This window comes from Syngnathoides biaculeatus, chromosome 3 (assembly GCF_019802595.1).
Source record: "Syngnathoides biaculeatus isolate LvHL_M chromosome 3, ASM1980259v1, whole genome shotgun sequence".
NCBI lineage: Eukaryota > Metazoa > Chordata > Actinopteri > Syngnathiformes > Syngnathidae > Syngnathoides > Syngnathoides biaculeatus.
Genome location: NC_084642.1, coordinates 23,423,916 through 23,450,256, shown reverse-complemented (window position 1 = coordinate 23,450,256; position 26,341 = coordinate 23,423,916). Strand labels below are relative to the sequence as shown.

General features: G+C 40.7%; 1 long non-coding RNA gene across 2 annotated transcripts in view; it reads left to right on the top strand.

The window, feature by feature from the left end:
* Positions 1 to 10,280: 10,280 nt before the first annotated feature.
* LOC133498325 (uncharacterized) overlaps positions 10,281 to 26,341 on the top strand; it is a 53,819-nt gene continuing 37,758 nt past the window's right edge. Inside the window, exons 1-2 of one of the 2 annotated variants that reach the window (XR_009794268.1) lie at positions 10,281 to 10,570; positions 10,668 to 10,791. This is a non-coding gene — a long non-coding RNA (uncharacterized LOC133498325). Of the gene's footprint in view, positions 10,792 to 26,341 lie in introns of both variants that reach the window. The other variant, XR_009794267.1, reaches the window with a different exon arrangement.

The following is a 26,341-nucleotide window of genomic DNA, read 5'->3' as shown; positions in this document are numbered from 1 at the left end:
TAAGTTAGAGTAACCCTAGTCACAGCGATTCTATGCCCTTGGTTTGATCCTGTCCTGTTGAGTTTGATAGTTTGCCCCGTAGTCATTGGACCTTGCTGTATGGCTTTAGGATTCCACCTAGCCTAGTGTTTCTGTGCCTCTGCCTTGTCGGAGTGCTACACTGTGTATGACCCAGTTTCCGGAATAAACCACACTGAACATTATGCCTCTGCCTCGAAGTCGTGCATTTGGGTCCACCCCTGCCATGTTGGTTCATCACACAGGCATTTCAACCGGTTTTTACACTATCGTTCTGGCCCAACCGTGAAGTGAGTCGTCTGAATTGGATTCCGGAGTGATGCAGAACTTGATACATTATACTCATACACCAGTTGTGACTTATAGTTTACACAATACTAGTTGAGTAGTTTGCCTGAATGACACTGTAAAAGGAGCATTTAGCTCCCATGTTTTCATCTCTACAATGAGCTTTCTCCAACAGAAACACACAGGTACTGCTTCTGCCAAACCCACATATATTTATAGAAGCATATACTGTGGCAAACAAATATGCGTTCATCTAAGATGATGCGCTGTGGTGACCCCTAACGGGACAAGCCGAAAGGAAAACAAGAAGAAGATACTGTACAACAACTATTCTCTGCTATTATTATTTTTTCTAGCATGACTCTTTTTATACAGGTCTTTTTCTTTATCCCAAAATACTTAAACACTGTGGAGCCATGAATATTAAAATTAATGTAGGGAACACGTGCATATTACAGTACACTTAGATGTAAATTCCACATTTACGACATATAATCATCATCATCATCAAGAAACACAAACAAACTATGGGTAACATGGACATATTATTCAAATTATGTTATTTATGTTATGTTATGCCAGGTTATGTTAATCCTGATCATTCATGAACATCAAGCATTAACGTCTTTAACATTTCATGGTGCAATGCATGCTGGGAGCCACACGTCTTCTTGTTACAAAATACAGTAAATGTGTGATGTCAACCAAACTCCCATGATGCAGTGGAAACTGCAGTTAATTACTGTATAATTACTTTTAATATCCAACTGTACGGTATGTGACAAATAAGAATTTACAGGCATGTCTAAGAGCGAACATATATTTTTAACATGCCTCCATTTGAAGGAGCTACACTTCTCCTACAATTGCTGAAATCTGTAGTGTGAGGATAAAACAATCCTCCAAAATCTTTCCGTCATTACACATTGTACAGTATATGCAGGCAAGAATGTGTAAACAGAATGCAGACAGAACAGAACAAAACAGACTTTTCTTTAACAAAAGCTTAGTATTATGTGCGGCATCTTTCTTCTGATTTTTTGTTTGCTTAGATTTTCTTTTAACTTTCAGAATAACAGATTGTGATGTTTGCAAGTTTTCTTTGGAATCTTTATTTCACCAAATAATATAGGCGTAAGTTAGGGCCTGCAGCTGTGTCAATAGGCTACCAAGCAAACCCAAAGCACCGTCGAAATTCTGCAAACTCCCTTTTATGTTGGGCATCTGGGTATAAGGTAGGGCTGTTTACACATTTTTTTTTCTTTGTAAAAAAAAAACACCTGCATTTGTGGGAGAGGGGTGTGTGTGTGTACCTGTTGAGTGACAAACAGCACCTGCTGCACAAAAGGACACGAGGGACTTGAGGACTATTTATATCTCTGAGTCAGTAATCTTGAGCCGAGTAGAGATGGAATAACAGTGAAAGGGACTCTTATGCAATGTCAAAAGAATAAAGACCGCGATAGCAGACACGTAGTTGGGTAGCGTACAGTTGATTCCAATTTTTTATATAACAGGAGAAAGGGAAATGCAACATGCGAGTAGAAGCAGTAAAAGTACAAACCAAAAGGGAAGAATAAAAACTAAAGAGAATCTTATCCACACAAGATTAGGAGTGACTTGGGCCTTGCGTCAGACACAAAAACTACTAAAACAAATACTATGTTACTTGAAGCAATTGTGGAATACACATGGGATTGGAATAATAGAAGGGAGCAACGTATAGCAATAATCTGGCACCTTCCTTCTGCTCCTGTTGCTCCTAAATAACCAACTGATCGTCACTGCCATTGGCTATGCAACAGGAGACTCCGCCCACCAGCAGTTACCCAAGAAACTGGAGACCGTAAAAGTGAAAACAGCAGAAAATAGGGACATCACAGACTATAAACATACTTACTGCAACAATGTCACCTCAAATATAAGTAAAGAAAAACAAGTATTTTAAAGTATATATATTTTACCAGAAGAGACAAGCCAAAGATACTGCTGGGATCAGAGGGCTTCTCAGTTAAAAGGGAATATAACATTTCTGAACTCCATCACCAGTGTTTTTGGGTGAAAATCAGACTACACCCAGTCAATCACATTGCACATACTGTATAGAGACAGCCATTTACATTCACATACACACGGATACTGAGTTGGAACTGAACCCACGTGCCAAATGAAACACGCCACCATTAGTGACAAAACAAAACATTTTGAACATTAAATGCATGAAAACATTAAAATAAAATGAAATAACCATTTAATGGTCCCCAGTGGAGAAACTGTTTTGGCATCTTAAAGGACAGAGCAATGTTTAAAAAGTAAGATTAAAAAAAAGCACCAAGGAAATTGTTTCCCCATTGACACCATATAGTGACACATCCACCAGGCAAAATGCAAGAGTTCAAATAAATAAATTCAATGTTTTTCCGCTATTTCGAACAACCAATCAAAATTTAATTACATTGAATTTAGGTTACCAAATGAATCTGGATGGCAGCGTAGTGGTGTGTGTGGTAGCACAGCTGCCTCACCACAAGAAGCTTAGTGTTGGGATACAAACCTCCAATATATTCCATTCTCGGATTTGGCCTCTCCGTGTGAGTGTGCATATTCTCACTGTGCTTGTGCCGGCTTGATCAAGATATTCTGGTTTCCTCCCCAAGCTATTAGGCTGGTTAACGGATCAAAATTCTCCCAGAGCTTGAATCAGTCCTGTGTCTGAGAATGATATTCCAAAGTGAATAAAAATTCAGTTGGAACAGATGCATCTTCTCGGTGGGCATGAACAGGATAAGTGGCGTACAAACCTGGTAAATACATTTCTGCTGAACATTCGAATGCCTGGATTTTATTTGCAATCAAATAAATGTGTGTGTTTTATGCAAAGAGGAGATTCTCAGCACATACAGGTTTGTACAAAAATTATCAGATACAGTATGTTGGAGGGCTTCGCGAATGTCTCCAAAGAGAAACAGGATGCCTTCAGGTTTCAAGGAATTTCTGGTCTACCGTTCGGCGTCTCAGGAGGGAGAAGCAGTGCACAGTCAACACTGTATATAGTGAGGATGGGGCGCTGCTGACCTCAACTTGGAATGTTGTGAGTCGGTGGGGAGAATATTTCAAAGACCTCCTGAATTCCACCAACACGCCTTCTCATGAGGAAGCTGAGTCTGGGTGCTCTGAGGCGGACTCTTCTTTCTCAGGGGTAGAGGTCACCAAGATGGTTAAAAATCTCCTTGGTCGTAGGGCCCCAGGGGTGGATGAGATTCACCCGGAGTTCCTAAAGGCTCTGGATGTTGTGGAGCTGTCCTGGTTGACACGCCTCTGCAACATCGCGGGGACAGTGCCGCTGGATTGAGAGACTGGGATGGTGATCCCGCTTTTCAAGAAGAGTAACCGGAGGGTGTGTTCCAATTATAGGGGGATCACACTCCTCAGCCTCCCTGGTAAGGTCTATTCAGGGGTACTGGAGAAGAGGGTCCCTCGGGAAGTCAAAATTAGGATTCAGGAGGATCAATGGGGTTTTGGTCCTGGGCGTGGAACAGTGGACCAGCTCTACACCCTCGGCAGGATCCTCGAGAGTCCATGGGAGTTCGCCCAACCCATCTCCATGTGTTTTGTGGACTTGGAGAAGGTGTTTGACCGTGTCCCTCGGGGCGTCCTGTGGGGGGGTTTTCGGGAGTATGGTGCACCGAACCCCCTGATACGAGCTGTTCGGTCCCTGTACGACCGCTGTCAGAGTTTGGTCCGCATTTCCGGCAATAAGTTGTACTCATTTCCGGTGAGCGTTGGACTGCGCCAAAGCTGCCCTTTGTCACAGATTTTGTTCATATTTTTTATAGACAGAATCTCTAGGTGCAGCCGAGGCATAGAGTGTGTCCGGTTTGGTGGCCTCAGCATCCCATCTCTACTCTTCTGTAGATGATGTGGTTCTGTTGGCTTCATCAAGCCATGATCTCCAGCTCTCACTGGAGCGGTTTGCAGCCGAGTGTGAAGTGGATTAGAATCATTATCTCCAAATCTGAGACCATGGTCCCAAATCAAAAGGCGAAGCTCTCAATTTACCAGTCGATCTACATTTCTATCCTCACCTATGGGCACGAGCTGTGGGTCGTGACCGAAAGAACAAGATCCCGTAAACAAATGGCCGAAATGAATTTCCTCCACAGGGTGTCAGGGCTCTCCCTTAGAGATAGGGTGAAAAGCTCGATCATCCAGGAGGAGCTCAGTGTCGAGCCGTTGCTCCTCTGCATTGACAGAAGCCAGATGAAGTGGCTGGGACATCTGATTCGGCTCCGTCACGGACGCCTCCCTGGTGAGGTGTTCTGGGCATGTCCCACCAAGAAGAGACCCCAGGGATGACTCAGGACACTCTGGAGAGACTTTGTCTCTCCAGCTCCGGAAGAGATGGAAGAAGTGGCTAGGGAAAGGGAAGTCTGGGTATCCCTGCTGAAGCTACTTCCCCCCTGATGTGACCCGGAAAAGCAGTAGAAAATGGATGGATTGATGGATGGATGGATGGTTATAAAATAACTGCTTGCTGTCTGCACTGAATATTACTACTACTAATTGCTGAATATGTTATCCATCAACTGGGAGCCACAACATCCGATTGAACCTTTTGGTTTTATGTGGCTGCCCTCTACTGGAGACTTCTGAGCAAACAAGGTAATCGTGTGCCTGGCGAGCTCCTAAACTTGTCATTATTGAAACCACAGCATTTGGATCCCACATCATCTGTTTTTTCAACTAAAGATCAACCGCTGCTGTGACAATTGACATCTATAGAAGCTTCATAAAATTTGTGTTTTTGGTGAAATGAGAGCAATTTGAAACAATAATGCTAAAGAAATGAATATTTCATCCATCTACATATTTTCCGTACAACTTTTCCTCACCAGGGGCGTGGGCATGCTGGAGCTAATCCAAGCTGACTCTGAACTCGTTGCCAGCCAATCGCAGGGCACATAGAGACAAACAGATACACTCACAATTTTTGGGATGTGGGAGTAAACTGGAGAACCCGAAGAAAACCCATGCAGGCACAGGGAGAACATGCAAACTTCAAACACGTGAGGCCAGATTTGAATACAGCCCCTCGGAACTATGAGATGTTAGAAGAAGAAGAAGGTTGGCATGGTGGAGCAACTACCTAAAGCATTTGCCTCACAGTTCTGAGAACCTGGATTTAATCCCAGCCCCATCTGTGAGGATTTTGCATGTTCTCAATGTTCCTACATGGGTTTTCTGCAGACACACCGGGTTCCTCCCACATCCTAAAGACATGCATTAATCAAGGACTCTAAATTGCCCCTAGGTGTGATTGTGAGTGCAGCTGTTTGTCTCTATGTGCCCTGCAATTGGCTGGAAACCAGTTCAAAGTGTACCTCCAGGCCGATGACAGCTGGGATAAGCTCCAGGACTCCCAAAATCCTCGTGAGGATAAGCGGGTCAGAAAATGGATGGATAATGGTGGAAAGCATTTCTACTTTTTACTCTGATCACAGTCATGTAAACATACTGTACCTTCAATAACCTCGGTGGAATTTAAATTGATACATTTTTTGGGGCCATAATTTCAGTTTGAAGTATTGCAGGATTGTCATTTTTGCCATCAATTACAAATTTGATGGCACACCTCAGAACCAGGTGTTAAGGTTTTAAAGCCTTTCGTTTTTACAACTGCCTGTTTGCAAAATACACTTAAATTCTTGGATTTTGTGAACACCAAGTATCAATACAAGTAAACAGAAGTGTTGAGCTGCATGGCCAGCATAAATCAGGTAGCTCTCAAAATTGCAGCCAAAGTTCTCTTCCTCTGTCGATGGTATTATTTTTTTTTTTAAAAAACGTTATACTTTACTCTGATGAAAACTCGAGATTTCAGCTTTAGCTATTTCTTGTGTACATTGATGTGGTTTGTGGGTCAAACATGAATGTAACTGACTACTCACACTCACGATTGATGACTTTTCCAATTTTTAGCAGGCTGAGACAAGGTAGCAGACCCTTATGAAGCTTGGTGCTAAAATCCCCGGAGTCTCATTTGGGCTTATTACCCCTGCTCGTTCCCATTGCCCCATTCACTACTTAACCTCTACCCCCACACTTACACCGTCCCTTCTGACAGATTGGAGGAAATGAACCTCTGCAAATTGGCCCACAGTGGTGAGGCGAGACCATACACCTAAGCTCTGCTCTCAAACCAAAGCCTGGCGCTCTACAACCAGTCACTTCTGTCTCAGTTTTATGTTTTGCATTAGCATCAGCAAGAATTTCTTTCTTTAATCATAAAGATAAGTGCGGACTCCAGGCTTTGTGTTTAGTTTGGAAAAAATGTGTATGTGTCTAGTAGCGTTTAATAATAACAGCGTGCCAAGTGAAAGGCTGTAGTACTTTATGTCTTGAGCAAGCTTAGCCTAAGGTTATTTGCATCAGACCTTTAGACTGTGCTTTAATTTTCCTTTATTAGGTTTAGCAAGGGTTGAGTGTTTTAATGCACTCTGAAGTGCATATACAGTCTGGTGTGTAAATTATGGATGTGCACTTTAAAATGAGGCCTGAGCGTTTAGTAAATTACAATGTTAAATGTTGGAACCACACTTATGCAAGTGTTCATTTATCTTTGATGAACTCATTTGCAGGGAGCTCATTAAAGTATGTTTCTGCTTGTTGCTTTACATCGTGATTGTCAGGGATCGACACCACAAAAACATACCAAAAAAAATATATTACAATGGGTTTTGCCTTCCTCTTCTCTATTCCTTGGTTTTCATCCACATTGTGTGTCTGTGTATTCTAGTACTAATGTTATATTATGCTAGGTTATGAAGGGAGAGAAATTATGCTCACCCTTTCAAGAAACCGCTGTCGTCTGATGCAGATTGCCCACCCTCGACTGACTTCATTCTAAATCATAAAAACAGTCATCTAACAACATTGATTTGTGTTTGCGTGACAAAATTGTTGAAACGAGGATGTTTTACTGCTGTATACCATAGAGTATTTATGAGAACTAACGTTTTGTGTCATTCGGCATATTCACCAGTCTGTTCCAAAAAAAGCCAGTGATGCTCACTGAGCTTTCTGACTGAAAAGATGCTTTGGCCTCGGCAATTTGTTGTAAAAGAGGAAATGGAAACATGACAAAATCACAACTTTCCAAACAGGCCCTAGCAAAAATACACTATGAAATTTATGTCATATTTTAAAAATTTAATCAATTCATCTTTAGTAACCAGAGGAAAGCCATTTTTTTTGTATAGCACACTTCTTAAACAAGGTAACTCAATGTGCCTTGCATGTTTAAAAGCATTTAAAAACTTATTTTCTTTTCCTTTCGGCTTGTCCCGTGAGGGGTCACTATAGCGGGTCATCTTAGATGAACGCATATTTGTTTGGCACAGCTTTATGCCAGATGCCCTTCCTGATGAAACCCCTCTGTGAAATAAAATATTTGCATTCCACTATTTGACCTGTTGTCAGTCGATCTCTGAATTCTACTGGGTTTGTATTCCATAAGCATTTCTTTTACGTAGTCAGGACCTAAACCATTTAGTTATTTATAGACCAATAAGCAGGGATTCAGCAAGTTTTTCTCTTGAGAATGGTCTCGAAACAAGTGGCTGCAGGGTATAAGAGTTAATTTTAGACTACTTGTAACTCGAATGAGAAAGTATTTTATGCATTTTGTCATTTTTATTGAGCTCAGAGGAATGTTGTTTGTGTCACGACCCATCGGAACGGAGGTAGGACCCAAATGCAGGACTCGGGAGATGCAAGGTAGTTCAGGGAAAAACGTTTATTATTAAATGGTCGGGGATCGGGCAGGCAGTCAGGTGCAGCAGCGGTAGTTGGGACGTCGGGCGTAGAGAGCAGGTCAGCGGGCAGGCAGGAGTCGGTACACGGGAGAACGATCAAGGAAGGCAGAAGTGTCAAAGGAGTCAGGCTTACGGGGTCGGTCGGAGAACAGGCGAAGGTCGGTACACATGAGTTGACGATCAGGGATACGAGAGTGCTGGAACGGAATATGAACCTCAACGATCTGGCGGAGGACCAGTCGTCATCGGGGTTCTATATATACACAGGAGATAATCAGCCCGCATGAGGCGCAGGTGTGTAACCCGCACAGCCCGGGCTGGAGCGGCAGGATCATGACAGTTTGCACTAAAGAAAAATGTTAACATGAGCAATTTAGCATCTTTGTTTTGTTTTTTTTATTACATTAATCGATTAGATAAAAATCTGCTTTTGAACATTGTGAACAGACTGTTAGATATTCCTGTAAAGCCTACAGTTAATGTAAATTAATGTAAAATTGATTCTATATTTATATTATCCATAGTTTGTTGAAAGTGTATCTTATTTAACACTGGTGTTACATTCATGTTGCACTTTTTTCATGAAACACAGACGGATTTTTTGCAAAAAGTGATAGTCTGATCATGGGCACCACAATGAATTAAAACATTTATTTGATGTTGTTGACAATTAATTACTGTAATTCAAGTTTACTGTGGATTTAAGGTGGATTAAATTAGTCGTTCAGAAAGAATTTATCCAAGGTTGAAAGTGGATTTAAGATGAGTCAAATGAGTCGTAGAATAAGAGCACTCTACTTATCTAAATTTACAGTGTACTTCTTTTTCTTTCGACTTATCCCGTGAGGGGTCGCCAGAGCTTGACATCTTTTTCCATCTAAGCCAATCTCATGCATCTTCCTCTCTAACACCCACTGTCCTCATGTCCTCCCTCACAACATCCATAAACTTTTTCTTTGGTCTTCCTCTCACTCTTTTGCCTGGCAGCACCAGCCTCAGCACCCTTCTCCCAAGAAACTCACTCTCACGCCTCTGAACATGTCCAAACTATCAAAAGTCTGCTCTCTCTACCCTTATGTCCAAATTTACAGCGTACTTAATTTCAGTTAAATCAGTAGGTAGGCAAGGACTGTCATTGCTTTGGCTGTAATTTTAAAAAAGTATTTTTTGAGTTTTCCGATTAAACTCGACTTATCCAGGTTTAGAGTGTACTCTGGATTTCACGCAAACTATTGTGCAACCTGTCATTCTTTCTTGTTACGAGCAATCATTTCAAATTTGTTATAAATTAAGCAAACATTACATTACATGTTGTTTAATTTGATAAAAAGTTATATTGGAAAACATTTTTTAGGTTTAAAAAGTAATTTCTCATGTACATTTCTTTTTCTACTTTCATAGAAATCCTCTTTTTGCAGTGAGTACACCCAAGATTGGTCACTAATCAGCTGCGAGCAATGTATAGACAAACAACCACACTCACATTTACCCCTCTGGACAAGTTAGCCTTCAATTAAACTACCTTACACATTTTGGAATGTAAGAGGTAGTCAGAGTACTGTTAGAAAACTCACGTAATGCAAAGGGAGAATGTGCAAATTCCACAAAGGAGTTAAGATATGAACCTCCAACCTAGGGCTGCAGAGCCATCCATCCATCCATTTTATGAGCCGCTTATTCTCATAAGGGTCACGGGAGTGCTGGAGCCTAACCCAGCTATCTCCAGGCAGGAGCCAGGGTACACCCTGAAGTGGTCACCAGCCAATCGCTGGCCACATATAAACAAACAACCAGTGGGACTCACATTCACATCTATGAGCAATTGAGCGTATTCAAGTAACCTACCATGGATGTTTTTGGGATGTAGGAGGAAACCAGAGTGCCTGGAGAAAACCCTAACGCAGGCACGGTAAAGGAAATGTATAAAAGTTAATCAACAAGGCGATGTATTTGCAATACTGCCTAATGTGTGAAAGTCTGTGGATGAAAAGTTGCAGTGTGAGAATGTGCCAAGAAAGTGATTACAGCAGATAGTGTGCTAGAACGGAATGTTCTCGACGGTTGGTGGTGACCACAATCAGGTGTGGGACGACGCTTGACCCAGTGGGAGCCGTGAGCAACAAACGTCAACAACCGCAGGCGGGAGGAGTCGGCCCACCATCCTGCGGACAAAGAAAGACCAATGAGAGAGCGCTAAGGATAACTGCAGGGGACACATAACCAATAGTGAATTAGTAGACTGTACTTTTAAAATTGTCCTGGGCAACTCGGATGTGGAGTACGTCGGCTGGAGGGAGCAGAGACGTACAGGGTTGTATTGAGAGGGACCCGAGACCCAGGTGTTTGTACTAGTTTTGAGGGAATAAATCCACTCGCGTGTGAAAACCCCGGCTTCCTGGTCCTTTCTCTTGCAGAACGAGCACGCAAATTGTTGGATGAGTGGTGGTCGGGTAAGGTCACAATTTGGAGTCAGATGATTAACGGACTTTTGTATTGATCTAAAATAATATCCAACAATTCTTGGTGACCCCGACGTGATGCAAGAAGGGTAAAGAAGTCTGGGACTTAGCGAAAACCACTCGGGGTCTGGGACCCACGTCCACACCAGGTCACGACCTGATAAGAAAGCCCCGAATCTGACCTTCCTTCCTCCTGTGGCCACATCGAAAAGGTAAGCAGAATACCTGTTACGAAAACGTCTAAATTCTGCATATTGGAGTGTGTAAATTGTAAGAGGAAGGAGTATCGGAGGGGGCAATATTGTAAAAGTGTGGACGTTAGTAGGGTATAAAATCGGGGATTTACCTACTAGAATAGTTTGAGATTTGGGATGTAGGAGGAAACCAGAGTGCCTGGAGAAAACCCTAACGCAGGCACGGGTAGAACATGAAAACTCCACACTGGCGGGCTGGGATTTTAACCCCACAACTCAAATCTGTGGGGGCAGACACTCTAACCAGTAGCCCCACTGTGCCGCCTTGCTTCCACACCCATGACATCTAATTTTCATTCAGCTCAATAGGCTGTGTTCTTAGGAAACCATCAGAAAATATATTTTACAAATAAAACATGACCACTCTACAAAAGCAAACATAGCAGAGAGAAAGGGCACTGAATTCCATAGAGGTTCCTTGTTAAAGCTTTACAAGTATTTTCCTCAGGCATTATTTATCTTTGCAAAAGAATCCTATTCAATACAAACAATTTACAAAACAAGAGCTTAGCATTAAGATCAAATCAATCTGAAGTCTATAGATGATTCTGTGTTTATCATTGAATACACGTATTACTTTACAGATCGATAATAGATTAACCATAAATAAGGAGAAAAACCTCTTTGCGCTATGGTATAGAACTAGACTATATACTGTAATTTCATGTATTGATTTAAATGTCTACTTGCCTTGATCTGAATTGTTCGCAGAATGTAAATGTTCTGACTATGACTAATTAGGGGCATACAGTATGTCCCAAAATATTTTGACAACCAATGTGGTGCTCCGCAAACTAGTGAGCAATCCCACAGTGCCATAAGACCACATCCCAAAAATAGACCTGGGATTCAAGGTCCAAAAAACAATTCTAATTCAACAAAGGGAGCAAGAACACACCACCAGAGAGCATCAAAAAAGGGATAACATAGGAAGGCATGACAAGAAGCCCGAGTGGTACACATTATCTTCGTGGAGTACTATAAGTTTAGATGGAGGAAAAAACATCAGCGGTGAACACAGGGCAATGACGGGTGACTGTTTCGACGCCCGCGCTCTCACGGAGGCCACTAAATAAGCTGACGATTACAATTCGCGGCAGGATGAAAAAAACTATTGAAAAACTGGACCATCACATGAACACACTAAAACCCCCAACAGGTAAAACTCAAAAGTCAGAGGATTACATTTACATACTTTATATTTTCATTTTCATGCTGTATGAATAATTTGTGGTTTAATGTTTTACACACATGCATTAATTGGACATTCTAAATTGCCCCTAGGTGTGATTGTCAGTCCAACTGTTGTATCTATCCTTGTGTCCTGCAATTGGCTGGCAAACAGTTCAGGGTGTACCCTGCCTCCTGCTCGATGACAGCTGGGATTGGCTCCAATACTCCCATGACCCTTGTAAGGATAAGTGGCTAGGAAAATGGATGGGTGGATGTTTTACACAGTCTCTTAGTAAGATTGAGTCCTAAAATAAAGTGTCAACACAAACTAGACGAATACTTTTCAACATGTATTGTAGGACCATGACAGCCTTTAGCTCCGTGTTGACAGATTATCATACAACAAATCAAAGTCTGTGGTCCGTGGGGTGTGGGACACAAATTTACACAATCCCTTCTCTCCTCCATCTGTGACATGATGGTACAATGTGATTTTGTCTTTGTCTTTATTTTAAACATGGACTACTGGGTCTGAAGGTGTGAAAGCAATTCAGTGTTTGAGTTTCCTTTTGCATTAGTCATACCGGTAAATAACTATCTTCCACAAAAGAACACAGTGATCAGTCAAAGCAATTTAAAATCACTTTGCTGGAATATTTAAATCTCAACCTTCTAATAATATTTTGACATCTCTGGACGGTTGGCAGGATGAAAGCTTATTTTGAATCCAGGACTCTTTAGTGTGGTTGCCTCCACTGAGGTCACGCTAAAGGTATGCAAGTTTTCACAAATGTGAGCAAATATGATCTGCGTTGTTTATTTTCCCATTAAAATAAGGCCTAACAAGCCACAGAAACAGACCACACAAAGAGTTGGCAATTTTTTCTTCTACTTCTTTTTAGGAGTTAGCAATTTGTTAAACAAATACAGTACAGTATATACACCACAGCAAAGATTATTACATCCAGTTGAACCAATAGGTTTGAGATTGTGCAGGTATTTCTCAAACCCACAACTAGCATATTATTTCTAAAAGTGTTTTTAATTTGTTTTACTCAACCCCACGCTTACATTTGCAGATTTGCGGGGTTTACTTTGCTGTTCCAATGAGAATATGAGAATTCCGATGTGTGTATGTTTCCAGTAGATCATTTCATGGCTGTGCGCTGTAACCAATCACAGCTAATGGAGTATGTGTCTGACAGGGGTTTAAATAAAGGACAAAATGTCTGTGGGGAGAAGCAGGCAGGGTGACAAGGAGCGAAAGCGGCCAGCCAAGGAGATGAAATTAGGGAAGGCGGGTGGATAAGATTGGCTCCACGCAAGACATTTGCTGTGAATGTTTGATGGAGGCAGAAACATCCCTTGCCTCCTTTGGCTGCATGCCCCTAAGCTCATCCTGAACCCACATGCTGAGAAACTATTTCTAGGTGTGAAATGGATCCACTGTGGTGCAGCTTTAGGGATTTGGAAAGGCGGAAAAGGCAAACTTAAATTTGATGAAGACTGCAGCTAAAGCAGAATCTAGCCTCTGTGGCTTAGACAGAGAGTCATTATGAGCAACACAGGAAGAGAAACTCTGCAATACATCACACACACACACACACACACACACACACACACACACACACACACACACACACACACACACACACACACACACACACACACACACACACACACACACACACACACACACACACACAAGCACACTAAACAGATCCATTACAATCATATGAACCGTAATTGCAACAATGGTATGATATCCTCAGGAAGCTTATTAGATCCCCCCCCCCAAGAACGTATTGTCTATACTCTAGAAAAAATATGTTTATTATTATTTAATTAGTAGTATATTTACACTGCCATAAATTCTACATTTTTTGATGACTGGGGAGAAATAAGAGAAAAATACTTATATTTTTGTCCTTTTCTTTAGGGACTGCAAATCTGCATGAAAATTGATTCAATTGTAACCACAAACTGGCACGCAAGGATCTTCCAAAGAGAAGTGTTAACTGTTAAATGTATGTCATGGAAGGTGTTAATTTTTTTTCCCCATTGCATATTTAAAAACTGATCTTGTATTTTATTGTGTTTTACCCCATTCAGCAACATTGTCATGCATAATGGTGGATTTGTATGGTTTTTTTATGCTTTGGTGTGAAAAAGGAGTTTGAAATACTTTCTCTGGTTGTTTATATTGTGGTGTTTATCGTTTTTTTTCTCTCTTTTTTTTAAACCAGTCCTGTTCAGCTGCATGACCATACATAATGGTGGATGTGTATGGCTTTTGTGCCTGACTTTGGTTGAAAAACCGGGTATCCTGGACTGGTTGCAAGCGAGTCACAAGAATCCCGAATAAAACAAAAAAGTTGTAATAGAGTAATAGTGGTTACAATTTTTTTGTAAGAATGGCAAACAGGGAAACAGAGTCATAGAAGTCTGCTCAGCAGCAACGGAATAAAGAGTGTAAACATTGATGCTCTGCTCTCAAGATGAAGGCTGCAGGTTGTTTCATCATGCAGTATCACAAAATGCCTCAGTAAAGTTCTCTCAAAATTTAAAATGTGTGGTCAGCACAAATGAGCAGAATCTCTGCTTGAAACATTTCATTGGAGACTCAAACTCATCAGCTTATTGTTTGATGAAGACCCTTATGACACCAGCCCAAAGAGAAATAGGGCCAATTCAATTCAACCCCTGACCCCTTCCCCATTGTCTTCAACAAAGGGTGAATGCCTGGCTCAGATTACAAGAAAAATGTGGTCTTTTCGTTTCACTTCCATAAACTCTTACTGTTTCTCGGGCAAACTGTGGCAACACGACATGACATTTATTCTGATCCCATCTTTTAGGAACACTGGGCACCATCTTGTCAAATTAAATACTATTGAAGAGGCAGAACAAGAAAAAGTGTCACCGCATATATCCATGAACATGTTGACGAAAACAATGAAATACACCAATGTATTAGATTTTGTGTGGGGGGGGGAATAATAAAAGTACAAAAAGAGAAAATGTGGTGGCACCACTGCTGCTGAGTGGGCTGTCCATTCAAGAAGACAATTTGAGGTATGTTCCTTTAACACGATACAGCTCACAAGTAAGCAATGTAATGTTATGTAGCCTAGGCAGCAAGTGGTAGCACCACTGTCACTATTTAGCACTTTGTATACAAATTGGAGCACAAAATAGCCAAGGCCAACCGACTCACATATAGAATCACACACAGTGTTTCATGAAAAAAAAAAAAAAGCTAAAAGCAACTTTGTTATTAGCTTGGTAGACAACAATTTTGAACTGAAACCAGACCAACAACCACTTGTTCTGCTCCCATGCTCACCAATGTCGACACACACTACCTTTGTGGCCGTTGTCAACATGTATTCACAGGCATGAACCAATATTTACCGATGTTTTGGAGGAGGGGTTCCCAGACTTTTTTTTTTCGTTTAATTTTAACCCCAAGATCTACTTTTCAAGCAGATAGCCTCTCGTGATCTACCGATGAGGGGGGAGTTACAAAATAGGGCTAGCTGATATAGGGAGTACCCTCAAGTGGTGATAGACTAATAAGTGCTTCATGCAAAAAAGTCAACCATTAAGAAGGGATGAGGCCACTCATCCTTCTACAACTCCTTAATATACAGTAGTTGTCAGTCTGGATTCTCCTAAACCTACGCTTTGTATGAGTTAGCTTCAACCCTTTTGTGTTTTACAATATTATCTTGAAATCTTTGATGTAATATAAGTATGTCGTGTAATAATAAAATGTAAAACATATAGTCACACGTAAATCTGAGATTTAAGAAAATGCTCACTGACACATTTTTTAAGTAAACTGGAGATTTAACTTCATACCCAGTGCTTCAGCAAAGATGTTAGCAATTTGAGAATGGTAAGCAACATTTGTAAACAGCAACTATGTGAATGCTGTTTTACTCATGTAGTGATGGTCAAGTGTGTCTCCTCCCTTCGATTTGTCACATCAGTGAGGAATTTGACAAAAATAAGTCACATTTCCATGCTTGACCTTTTCTTTCCTGTTGTCACTAGCAAATGTCAAAATGTCGCCAAGGTTTTTGAGCCATTCTCGAGCTAGTATTAGTCCTTTACTTGGGTGAGGTACTAAAATGAACGCAGAATGATCCTTTTTCTTCCGTTATGTAGAAGGCACGTTGTAGCACATGAATATAAAGTATTTCTGCACAATTATTTATGAACTGTCTTTATGTTACATTGAAAATGTCTGAAATCCAACACTTGAGATTTACCTTAAGTAGTTATCTTATATTGCTAGATGACTGGGCAAAATATTACAGGTAGAATCACTTTGCATTGCTTGCATTTTTAATGAATTAATGTTGATTAATTCATAGAATGACATAAAACCAGATGGTGAGCCAGATATACTGCATATTTTTTTCCCCTGTTGAAAGGTTCAACAGCTCTGCAGGAACAACACTGAATGAAATCAAGTGATTTTATATCAATGACGTCGTTGCTCGGCTCCACAAAATACATTTACTCCGCATCACTAGCATGCACAGTATATCTGAATCTAAACTAATTTATTTTATATATATATATATATATATATATATATATATATATATAAAATTTTTCTTTCTTTTGATGTGGTACTGTATATAGAGGGAATGCGCCTAGGTCATAACATCGTGTGATTTTTATTTACGCCGCCATACTGTTGGTCAAACAAAGCATTGTTGAAAGTTAATTCTGTTGAGATGAAACAAAACTATGTCTGATAGCACGACACCCAGAGTTTTGTCCGATACTGTTAAATATTTACAAAGGTGATAATGTGCTGGAAAAAGTAGAGACAGTTGGCATAAACGACCCATTTCTAATGCCGAACTCGATGTTTTCGCCAATAAGAAATTTGACTGTGAATTCGCTTCCTTGTCTTGGACAACTGGATATACACATGTATTTGATGAATAATTAATTGAGATTTACACAGAAGAGTTTGAAAGCGTATAAAAGTCAGGACGCATAAAAATACTTCATTGCTAACACTTCGTTGCAGAGGCTAGATAAAGGCCCATTAAAAACATACAATCTCCCTTGATCTGTTCTCAATCAAGAATAAATACCACATAATGATGGACCCACTCAGATTTTATCAATACAAATACCAAACTATGATTGAAAAAAAAAACATTATGGCAGGGAGTTGTCTCCTCCGTACACCTCTCTGACAGACAGTTATTTTTTTTTTTTCAAATACGCATTGTTCTCAAATGACTCAATTTGGTAGTCGAAATACTTTGTAATTTGAGATTAAGAATCATACCTATTTTAAATGAAATGATCCCTACATAGGCGTATATATTTGGTTGGGCACAGTCCATATAGTTTAATTGCCGAAATCCATTTATCTTTTCTGGTCTTTTCAGTTGGTATTCCATAGAATATCTTTGAAGAACTGTTTCGTCTATTGTGACAACCAACAGCACAACATGTCTCGGGCATTATGAAAAATCTGCTCCGGTTCAGCAACTCCCGCATTGCTGAGCAGCTTTGTTTGATCGGCAATATGGCGTTGTAAACAACCAGTGACGTCACGCACATGATCTGTAGATCTGATGACCGATAAAGTTATTTTAAAAAATAACCTCAACTCCATGAGTGAGAGAAGACAGCTGTGAGACAACACTACAAGGCAAATTTGCTTTTTCACGATTGCAGTACCGGTATGTCACACTGCTTTACTTTACCTTGTCAACTCCAATGCGACCGGATACACTCGAGTGGACAACACTGTTGAAAATGTGATCCAACCAGAACAGTGATTTCCAACCTTAATGGAGCGAAGGCACATACTTTACAAGTGAAAAATGTCACGGCACACCAACAAACAAAAAAGTAGATACATTCATTGTTGCGTGTACTTACTCCCATGTATCCATCCATTCATTTTCTTTGCCGATTATCCTCACAAGGGTCGCGGAGAGTGGTGGAGCTTATCCCAGCTGTCAATGGGCAGGAGGCGGGGTAAACCCTTAACTGGTTGCCAGGCAATCGCAGGGCACATTGAGACAAACAGACGCACGCACAATCACACCTAGGGGCAATTTAGAGCATCCAATTAATGTTGCATGTTTTTGGAATGAGGGAGGAAACCCACGCAGGCACGGGGAGATCATGCAAAATCCACACAGGCTTGTCCAGGATTGAACTCAGGACCTCGGAATTGTGAGGCCAACGCTTTACCAACTGAGCTACCGTGCCGCCATTGCCATCTAATAGAAGACAATTAATTGTTTTTTTTCCCCCATCACTATGCCTCATTAGCATTGATGAACAAAAGATAGACCCTTTATTGTAAATATATTTTTGAAGCTATTAGCTACACAAGTGTAAACAGTAAATTAACAGGACAGTTAAATAGACTCATTGCTCCATCTTGTGATCCGTTATCTTTTTTTTTTTTTTAAATTGCTGATCGGCGATCAGCCCCAAACATCCTGATTGTGTAAACCCTCTTTGTGAGGTGAAGCCTGCTTTCAATAACACCAACCATTGGTCAGCCAGACAGCTTGCAATATCCTTCCATCGCACTTCTACTTTGCTCAGCTGTTTGTATACCAGCTGTTCAGTCGGCCACATACCTTAAACCAGTCAGTACACCCATGTCTTCTGGGAGTTTTGGGGTTTTATTTCTGCAGACCAATGTAAAATCTAGAAACACAATTTTGTCAACTATGCCTTTAGTGCATGCAAGATTACCACAAATCATGCTAGACTTAACAGACTTTTTTAAGCAGAAGTAAATGCTTTGAATTTGCTCCTTGATAATTTGTCAAGCACATTTTGTAATAAATTGTACTTTGTTTAAATGCGATAGGCATTACATTTTTACATTTCTTAGGTGAGTTGTTTCGTAGTAAGACTACTTTTACTGCTTTGAGTTATGTTATCCTCACTACTTTTATTTTTACCTATTACTGCATGAGCAATTTCTTTTGTTTGTTTTGTCAGAGACTACCGTCACATGACTCAGTCTCACCAATCCTGGCAAGTTTGATTCCATTTCACCAGTCAAACTGAGCAGGGTGTGTTTATCTTTCTTTTGAGCTTTTTTTTCTAGCTGAGAAGGACCAGCCTCTTCAAGGGCTGTCAAAGAAGAACGTTAGAAAAGAAAAACATACACCGGAAATTACGTGTTGTAAGACTCACGTTGTGAGCGGTCAGTCCAAACGCCGTGCCCAAGTTCCAGTGAGTCTTTCATGCCCTTGCCAGAAAAAGACGATGTAATGATGAACCAGGAGACGACATCACAGGTAATTAGGGTGAGAGAGTTGATGAAGCATCAAGGGAAGAAAGAGGTATGAGGCAAGAAAAAAAAAAAGTTTAACTGGAGTTGACTGCTAATTTTACCTGCTAGTGCTAGCCATGAGTCAGTTCGTCACTCATATGTTAGATTTCATTTCTAGCTTTTCTAGTTATCAAAGGCATCATGTCTTTTTATTTCATTACATTTATCCCAAACGGAAAATTCAGGAAGCACATATGCACCTGTGCTCGTTATTTCATCTTCATTCATCAGCAAAGTTAAGAGTGTACAAAGACAATGGGTTGTTTTCATGTGACGTCACCCGTTGTGGATCCTCGGACGGCAGCCTTTTTTTTTCTCTTTCGTTTTTCCATGTTAGCATACAGGTAAGTGCCCATATAACAAATATATATGGGCACTTACCTCCATGCTAACATGGAAAACAAACAAAAAATAATATTCCACCGCCTTTCAATATCGAGGCAAACTCCATTTTTTTCCCATTTCTTTCAAAAAGTAAAACCTGTGTATTAGTTCACCACAAGCAAAATGTTTATTATTTGTTTAAAATTTTATGACAATTGCAGAAAGATAAAATAATTAACAAATCCAGTATTTCACAAAATTCTCAAACCTTTCAAGAAAACAACAGAGCGAAACAGTCAGATTTACCGGCTGATTTCTCACTCGCATTCTTAGCTAACAGTGAAATATCGTTGAAAAGCAGACAGCAGAGCTTCAAGTATTTCAGTGAGCAGTATTTCAATGGTATTTACATGCATATCGACGGAGAAATCATTGATATTAGCGCGAGATCTTTCCGGAGTCAGAGGAAGACTGAGAAGCCACATAATATAATATATTATAACCCAAAGACGAATTCGTCATTGACAGTTTCCTATTTTTGTGTTACCTATCACACTTGTGTGCAGAATCTGTATGTGTATCTGTATAGCCGTTTGTGAACCGCAGTATGAAGGAAAAGAAGAAGGCGAGGCTCTATCTACGAGTTGTTTCTCTCTTTTCTTTGTGTAACGTCACACGCTCCCCTCAATAATTATTCTTGAATAATGCCGAACCTATGTAAGTCCTGACCGAGTACGACAATCACTACTTTAGTGTCCTCAAACATCCTTCTTTCAGTCTTGGTGTCTCGGTGCACGTCGAAGGCTTTTAGGACTCGCTAGTCCGGTTTAGCTTAGCTCACTAGCCGCCAACAAAGAGACACGTTTGTGCAGTCAGGTCCTCGCAAAGTATCGCTCAACACAGATCAAGTGTGTCAATCATTCACACGTAGCTATGTTATGCAAGCGAAGAACTGCTAATTCATTTATATGAGACATGTATTGAAAATCAAATATAGGGCATACCTTCATTCAAACATAGTCCGGTTTAGCCTAGCTCGCTAACTGGCAACAAAGAGACACGTTTGTGCAGTCAGATCATCGCAAAATATTGCTCAACACAGATCAAGTGTGTCAATCATTCACACGTAGCTATGTTATGCAAGCGAAGAACTGCTAATTCATTTGTATGAGACATGTATTGAAAATCAAATATAGGGCTTACCTTCGTGCAAACATATCTGTTCCGGTTGATTTTAGATGGATTCAGTTGATCATGCGATCTTCCACAAAGTTTGATCCATCGAAGACATTTTTCGTACTCGGTATTCTGTTCCGGTTGATTTTAGATGGATTCAGTTGATGATGCGGTCTTCCACAAAGTTTGATCCAACGAAGACATTTTTCGTACTGGGTCTTCGGTTTTGGAAAGGGTACGAATTGAACTCCACCAACTAGCCTATCAGGATACCTTTCGTCACTATTACAAAGTCCGTGACTACACCTCTTAACCATATCTATTGTTAAGGAACCCAAATATGTGATAAAACGCGAACAAAAGCTATACTGGACCATGCGACTTTGTCTGAGGTAATGGCGGACGCCAACATTTATGCAGATCTCTGGCCTCTGATTGGTCAGCGACGCGGATCACGCAATTTCTACGGAGCGGTCAATTGTTTTGACACCACTAAAGTAAAGATTTTATTCACATGTAAAACATGTGTTGAGCATGAGAAATATTTTACAATGGCAACTGATTATTCCAAAAAAATCTTTTTATTTTTTTTCTTCCTTGTAAACATTATTTTTAAATCTTTATGAGCTTCAGGTCAACAAATCTTGGCTGGTGTATGTTTTATCTTGATTTTCAGTATATTTGTGTTTGACAACACTTTAGCCAACATATTTATGGGCCTTTCATGGATTTCTTCGTGCAAGACATCTTATTTGTGCTCTTTTTTTTCTTTTCCTCTTGAGAATGAGATCATCACGTTTCCACATCCTAATTTTTACAAAAGTGTTCTTTCCACTTTTCTGTTCACAATTAATTTTGGCTCGATTTGTTTTCCCTGCCTCTTCTCACAAACACATAAGTTGAACTTTTAGTGGTGTTCTCTTGCTGTAAGCAGCAGAACATAGACACATGTGGTGTGTAAATGAAAGCGCGAGCAAGTGAGAGTGACCACTACTTCCCCTCTTGGCTAATGGCAGGTTTTAAAAATGGAACCATGGATTTAAGGAGCAGTCTGAAAATCATAGCTAGAATGACATCATGACATCCAAAAACAACACAGAGCTAAAAATGGAGCAGGCCTTTTAAAAAGAACAGACAGATGCAAAGATTGATGCATCCCTGTTGGCACTGATTCAAGGAAAATCTAAAAATTAGGGTGACTGTGAAGAGGCACCTTGGATGCTATTAGACCTTGTCCCAACCTACACAGGAAGTGTGACATTTAAGCAAAGAGGACAGCTTTTGTCAAAACAGTTGTGGACAAGAATTAATGATATGGGTCGGCGTTGTTCTTCCAGAAAACCTCAGTGGTCCATGCCTTGCGTGTGTCTGAGGAAATGTTCCTGTGGTTTCATTTGTCACACAGCCTAGAGTGTTAATTGATCCAATAAAGATTTTCCTGGTTGAACTCTCCCCTTCACCTCCCTGTGTTTGTTTGCAGGCTTTTGATCGTGAGCTCTAGTGTTTCATTCCCAGTGTTTCAGCAGGAGATCATGTTGCTCTGTGGTATGTTTCAACAGAGCGGTGCAGGGGATCAACCATATCATCACCATGTCTGAGCTAAGGTGAGAGATGGATATGTGGCCTCCGATCACAACAGGTCACCGCTAACGTGATCAGAAAGGCAACAGTGACATGCGGACACCCCAGCTATGCACACTCCCCAAGAAAACAATATGTTGCATGTAACTGATCCAACATAACATTCCCTTGAATACCTGAGCAGCATCTTTGTTTTATCAGTTTACCCCTATTCTTCATGTCTAAATAAACATACATTTCATTTGTAACATTTTTAAAATTTTAAAATTATAAAAAAAATCTTCACTCACCCTATTCAATATATTTTGAGAAGATTGCTGTATCAGTTTTTTGATTTACAATTTCCTACTTCCTGTGCAGCCACCTTATCATAGTGGAGGGGTTTGTGTGTTCCATAGATTTTAGGAGCTAAGTTGACAGAGGCTTAATGCCTCTGGCAGGGTTCTTTGGGCAAACAACTCCTAAGTGAGGGACAAGAAAAAGTGAAGCCCCCAATAATGAATTAAAAACACTTGAAACTTGTTTTCTGAGCCCCCAACTGGAGCTAGGTCAGGAAGCAGGGCTCAATGCGGAGGGGTTAGGTGCATAGTGAGCTTAGCAGTCCCATCCCCAGCTACATAAAATGGTTCTGGTCCGTAAATAGATTATCACACCTCTGTGTTAGGGCAAGATTCTGAACTGATGTGCAAGGTTGAGAAGCTCCAATGGAATATAGTCAGGCTTGCCTTGATAATAGTCCTTTTGAGAGGCGTTGGACTCACTTCCATTCTGGAGTTGCCACCTAGTGAGCGGCACCAAGCAGGTCTGGAAATACTTAGTCCACTCCCCCATTCCTCATTTCTGTTCCTGCACATTGAACTTTACACTGGTGGAGAGGGGAGCCTACCTCTGGCTTGACAGGTCCTGAGTGTTCTTTGTGCCTATGCACTAAACATTACCTCTGAGCATCCAATCTTTTCGTAGTTTTTGAAGGGGTTGCTGGAGTGTCCTCATGCGGGTCCTTATTCTACTTAATTGCTCATGTGGCCAGTGAGACCAGGAAAGGTGTGATTACATGAAAAAAATCCAAGATGTGTTGTGTTATTGGAATTCTGGCATGTTGCATTGTCAAGAAAACCACACTCAAACTGTTGTCTGTGGATACACTTAACAACAGGAGACCATAGGTCACAGTGGATAACACAATGGACTTTGTGGTTAAATCATCAGACTAACAACCATGTCTTAGACACTATGGTGACGAAAGCAGTGGGGCTTTCAACCCATTACCACCTGGTGATGCATTTGCTCCGAAAGGTAGGAGTGAATGCCGATCTGACCTGGCAGACTAAAAAAATATTAGCCCCTGAACTACAGTGAAATGAACTCTGAATGCTTCTGCATACTAAGACATTTTAGACAATGATACAGTTTGGTGATTACTCCTCCCCGTTTCAACATGTCTTGTGGACCTGTGCACAAAGCAAGGGCCATAAAGACAAATGAGATAATTTGGTATGTATGAACGTGACCACCCCGTACAGAATTCTGCCCTCCACCCGATAGAACACCTTTAGGTTGATTTTGAATGGACAGTGAGCCAGGCCTTCTCATCTTACAGCACATCAAAGTGTGACCTCGCCTCGATATACCATAAACTCATTCCTAAAGCTTGTTGAAGGCCTTCCCACAAGAATTTAAGTTGTTACAGCTGCAAAGGGTAGACCAATATCACATTAAACCATATTGATTTAGAATGGGTGGCACGGTGCAAGACTGGTTAGTGCATCTACCTCACAGGTCTGAGGATTGAGGTTCAAATCCCGTGTGGAATTTGCATGTTCTCCCCATGCTTGCATGGGTTTTCTCCTGGCACTCTGGTGTCCTCCCACATCCCAAAAACATGCATTCATTGGAGACTCCAAATTGCCCCTAGGTGTGATTGTGAATGCTTGTTTCTTTCGATCTGCCCCTGGTAACCAGTTCAGGATTTTTCCCGCCTCCTGCTGCATAAAAGCAGTACACCTGGAATACATCTACACACACACACACACCACACACACACACACACACACACACACCACACACACACACACACACACACACACACACACCTTGTATTAAACAATTAGCTCATTTAAATATGTACAGGATGGTCTTGAAATAAAGTAATGGACTAATTTGTTAGAATACCCTTACAGTAAATTACAATTGAAATAAACAACAGAAAAAACAAACCTCGAAGGAATTTTAACCCTGACACATCCTACTTACACAATCTACTTTGTCTGAGTGGCGCTCTGAAGGTGCGACATTATAAGCAGGCGCACAAGTCACCGAAGGACACTGATTCAATCTTGCAGCTGGTTCGCATCTGGTGCCAAGACCAGCAGCGAAATGTGCGCTGCAGATTGTAAACATTCAGAAAATATGGCAAACGATGATACATCCTGGGAATCCCCATGGGCTATATACATCTGCATCTTCTCGAGCCCATTCGGGCCACTAATACATTCCAGTGTTGGTACTTTGCAACCTCAAAAAGAAACTACCAAGAGCACACACAGCCAGCTGTGTCCTGAAGACAGTTGCAGGTTGACCTAAGATCGTCATCAAAATTTAAAGGTAAAAAAAGTCAGTCAGCACTGAGAAAGCAGTGGGATTGTTGGGCGGGCACTACATGTGTACAGTGGCACTCCTATCCTAAATGATGTGTTCAAACCCGCCTCTTAGCTGTTTTTGCGGATTATTTTACTTTTTAAATTAAATATTTTAAAAGACATAATATACTGTCTTTTGTTTACTTATTTTACTGTGCTAGTAAGCAACAATTGCCGGACAGAATTGATCAGACAAATGAATGATCTATATTGTTAGTCTTGAGCTTTCAACCATGATGGTGACCATCTCGGCAGCAAATTTCTGTCATATGGCAATATTTGTAGTTTTCACATGGCCAACTGACTTGTTAGCTAGAAACATAAAAATCTTTGGCGACACAGACCATAAAGAATTATTTCCTCACATAGTAGAAGGAGTTTGGCACAGCGACAGACCACACAGTCCACTTACACTCAATCCATCAATAGTTTCAGAGCTGCAGCAAATCTGGTTGCCACATGTGTCCCTCTATTTTATCCAAGTGTGCCTTTCTTTATGATTTAATTGCTTACGTACTTTTGAGTCTAATCTTGGGCCATGCTTACCTTATCACAGACCACGTACCACCCCTGTGCCAATTCAAATTTTTAGGTCCTGTATATTTATAAAGTCAAACAGACACTAAAAAGAAAGAAGAGTACAACTGGAGACCATTGCTGCATTGGCACCTTGTAAAGAAAGTAACCTTCATTTCCTCAGCTCGCCATCATTTTAAGAGAACCAATGTTGCTCATGTGTTTATTCAAAGAACACCTTGGGCTATCTCATTGAGGAGCTTCATTGTTGAAGTGTGCAGGCCAGTGGCATGTGGTCCCATGTGCAGGAACTCAAAAAGCTCCTCAAAGAAAGCATTCACCCCTCAACAGAATCATAAATTGTGCGGCCCTGTCATCTTACATCATACTCACGGCTTTTCTTCTTAGCCTGTTTTACTGTCGTCTTTTTTGACATACAGTATGCACAGGTTGCTGACTTAAATGCAAACTGCAGTTGAGCAATACCGGAATGTGAATGGACAACCAAACATAAGCTATGCAAAATTTTGAGTGTTGTTCTACAACAGTGTTCACTGTCATTATGTATTCCAGTCATAATTACATATCACGTTCATGCATTTATCGCCGTTGTTGCAAAAGACCCAGATATTATTGATTTATATACAGATCTCAACCACACAACATACTATGGGTGGAAAAAAAAAAATCTGAATTAAAATATCTCAAAAGAGCTCATCCTCAGCTTATTGGCTTGTTGATGCCAGTACTGTAT